Consider the following 3,823-nt stretch of genomic DNA (forward strand, 5'->3'; position numbering starts at 1 on the left):
TTTTGTATCTTTAAAGAAACACCTAATTGAAGAGCTTCTCCCTGAAGCTGTGCTGTATTGTGTCCCTGGAGCAAATCCTCATGATAAGAAGAGTAAGAATAATTCACTTTAAGTGTATGATACTCGTGATTGTCCTAGAAGAAGTTCAAGAAGGTGAACTGGCGTGTTGCAGGCACTCCAGGCCTAGTAATCACCCAAGACTCATTACGGTATGAGAATGAGTGATGCATTCTCACTTCATTTGAAATATTTGTGCTGTCAGTTTCATTTTCAATTTATGTATGTTTTGTAAATAGCTATTTACTAACTCATGGGTTTGAGCCACTGTGCTAAACACTGTAAAAGATTGGAAGAGTACTAGGATTTCTAAAGTGTAATCTAAAGAAGTTTATAAGCTAAAAATAAGTATTACACAAGACCATTTGTGGCTTAAAAAAATAAATGAAATATGCAATACCTCAAACAAGTGAACATTCTTATCCTCTTTGAGGTAATCTGGAAATACATCAAGGAAGCTGTAACATTTTAGATAGATCTTGAAGAAAGGACCCATTTTAATTATAAGTGAAGGTAGGTGCAATTGAGAAAGGATTCTTTGTAGAAAGACCTGTATCAACAAAACTGTGTACCTAAGAAAAAGTCCAGAAGGATTTCAGTTACTCATTTCAGCATAACACAGAATCCATTAGGAGTATTTTTGGAGAACTCAGAGTTAAATCAAGGTTTTGGGGGGATGAATCCCACGTAATGCCAGGGAGAACAAGTGTATATGTGCACACACATACACATATATTAAAGATGTGCATAAAATGACTTTAGGACTGAAGTCACTAACACTAGGGCAATTATAACTGCAAAAATTGTTTAAAACTAGTAAACACAGGGGCACCAAAAATGACTCAGTTGGGTTTCTGACTCTTGATCTCAGCTGAGGTCTTGATCTCAGGGTCATTTGATCAGGCTCTGTGTTGGGTCTCACACTAGGCATGGAGATTACTTTAAGACAACAACAACCACAGTGACATCTGGGTGGCTCAGTTGGTTAAACTCATTTGGTTCTGCCATCGGCTCAGATCATGATCCCAGGGTCCTGGGATATAACCCTGCATTGGGCTCCCTGCTGGGTGGAGAGTCCAGTTTTCCTTCTGCCCATCTCCCCCACTCCTGTGTGCTCTCTCTTCCTCAAATAAATAAATAAAATCTTTAAAATTTACTTATAACAACAACAACATACTAATCAACACATAACAAATATATAATCTGCCAGGGATATATACAATCTGTATAATATGTATGTAGGTATCTTTGTATATCAGTCATTTTGTACATGTACATATGTGAATAAAATATGCGTATGCATATATAGAGTTCTAGATACATATCCCATATATAATAAACTGGTAGATATGACAATCCATAAAAAGTTGCTGAAGTGGGATATTATTTAGTCAATGTTTAGAAGTAAGAATATCAATAGGATGTAGAAAAAGTAACAAGATTACAGCAAATGACAGAAGTGAGCAGTCTTAGTGTGAAGACCTCAGTTATAACAGTAGAATGGTGTAAGTAATCAGCGGTGAAAGAGGAAGGGCAGAGGTGAACCTGAAATCCAATCACTCACTGTACTTTTTGGTCTCTGTTCACTCAAATACAACCCTGACTCCAATGTGGAATGAATGTAATGTGAGTCTTTGGGGTGCATAGCTGCATGGTTGTCAGATTATCATATTCAAATTCTTTTTAGAGAAATTATCCTATTTCAATGCTTAATGCACTTATGAAGCCACATTGAAACATGCAAACAAAAAAAATTTGTTTCCTTTTAAATTATTTTTATGTCATGAACACTTGATTAAAATTACCTCTATATTTTTACTTCATATACATATATTTGTTTTGTAATCTCACCTTAAGTCATTTAAACATTAGGACAATTATAACTGCAAAAACTGAACCCTAATCAACACAGAGAAAATATGTAATCTGTACAGTTTGTCATTCTAGTGAAAAGAGAACAGATAATAATGTGAATTCTAAGAATTTCTCTTCAATATTTTCCTCGATGAATCTATGACTTTCTTATTTCTCAAACTGTAGATAATTGGATTTAACGAAGGAATTATGATAGTGTAAAATAGAGAGTCCTTCATATGTTGGTCTTCTGATTATGTAGGTATGGGGCGCACATACATGAAGAAAAGAGCACCATAGTACAAGGAGACAGATAAGAGATGGGCTACACAGGTAGAGAAGGCTTTCTTTATGCCTTATAGAGAATTCTTTTTTAAGATTGTAGAGAGAACTAGTGTGTAGGAGACAAGAACTATAGGAACGGTGAACATCTGTATTGACCCAGCAAAAATAAATACTACCAGATAATTGATAGAAGGATTAGTACAAAAAATCTAGAGCAATGGTATAATGTCACAGTGAAAGTGATGTACAATGATGGAATTGCAGAAGGTTAATCTGAATAAAAAACTATGAATTATGGCATGAAGAAGGCCACCTAAGAGTGACAAAACTAACAAGTGGATGCACAGTGTCTTGGACATAATCACTGGATAATGTAATGGTTTGCAGATGGCCACATAGTGACCATATGCCATCACTGCCAGCAGAAAGTATTCCACTGTTATACTTTGCAAAGGAAAAAATTGTATCATGCATTCTGAAATAGATACCATTTTGGTCTTGGCAAAAATTTGACCAGCATCTTGGGGGATACTGTGGATGATATCTAAGCATCCACAAATGCCAAACTCCCAAGAAATAAGTACATGGGAATGTGAAGCTGAGAGTCATTCCATATGAGAGCAATTAGACCAAGGTTCCCCATAATGGTGAGAAGATAGATAACCAAAAACACTAGGAACAAGGGGATTTGCCACTCTGGTTCGTATGTGCGTCCTGTGAGAATCAAATCTGTCAGCAATGTTGCATTTCCAAGTCTTTTCCATGTTCCTTTTCCAATCTTCACTGAGTATTGCCTGAAATGAAATTTAGTAAATGGGAGAGTGTCACTCAATTTATAACATGAAAATATGGAAAGGAGAGTTGAAATAAAACTATGCACATCAGAATACCATCTCAATTTTGTGTCTTGCCTCTCTATTGATTGGAATCTATTTTAAGGGCTTGAAATAAGTGCAATTATTTCCATTTTTAAAGTGTGCAGCAATGAACACAATTAGAAAAGTGAAAGACATTGTAGTATCTCCTAAATTTATGGGATAGGATCTGCGTAATTTGGAAATTTTTATGTTTGGGATCTGGATGTAGGGTAAAGGGAAAAGGATCTTGAAGGGCCTCAGTAATAAAATGAATTAATTGTCATGTGAAGGATCATGAACATTATTCATCAGGGAATAAGCATGTACTGAAAATAAGAGAAAGAGTAGTACTGGTAGATTCTTTTTAAAATGAATAAATGGGGTGGGGGAAAGTTGGCAGAGAACCAGGAGGTACTGTTTCAACAGGTCCTGTAAAGTGAGCTGATTATCTACCAGAACACTCTGATCACCCATGAAATCAGCCTTAGATTAAGATTATACACTTCTCTCTACAGGCGCATAAGACACCAGTGGACAGGTCAAGTAGATGGGGAACATTGGACCAAAATTGGAAGATAAACAAAAGGGGGAGGAAGCCATGAGAAGCAACCCATTGGAAAGTAATACCCCAATAAGAGAGTGCCCTGTGATTGGAGAACAGCATTAACTTGGAGTCTGGTTAAAAACACGCAAGAAGAGCAAAAGATTTTAAGGGGAAATTGGTGGAATTGGGCAGTAAGGGACATGGGCTTAAGCCCACAGACCCAGGA

General features: G+C 36.4%; 1 pseudogene; it reads right to left on the bottom strand.

Annotated features, from left to right (window-relative positions):
- Window positions 1-2,033: 2,033 nt before the first annotated feature.
- LOC125095496 (olfactory receptor 5H2-like) lies at window positions 2,034-2,938 on the bottom strand (annotated as a pseudogene).
- Between the last annotated feature and the right edge of the window lie 885 nt (window positions 2,939-3,823).

This window comes from Lutra lutra, chromosome 1 (genome assembly GCF_902655055.1).
Source record: "Lutra lutra chromosome 1, mLutLut1.2, whole genome shotgun sequence".
In the NCBI taxonomy this organism is placed as follows: domain Eukaryota; kingdom Metazoa; phylum Chordata; class Mammalia; order Carnivora; family Mustelidae; genus Lutra; species Lutra lutra.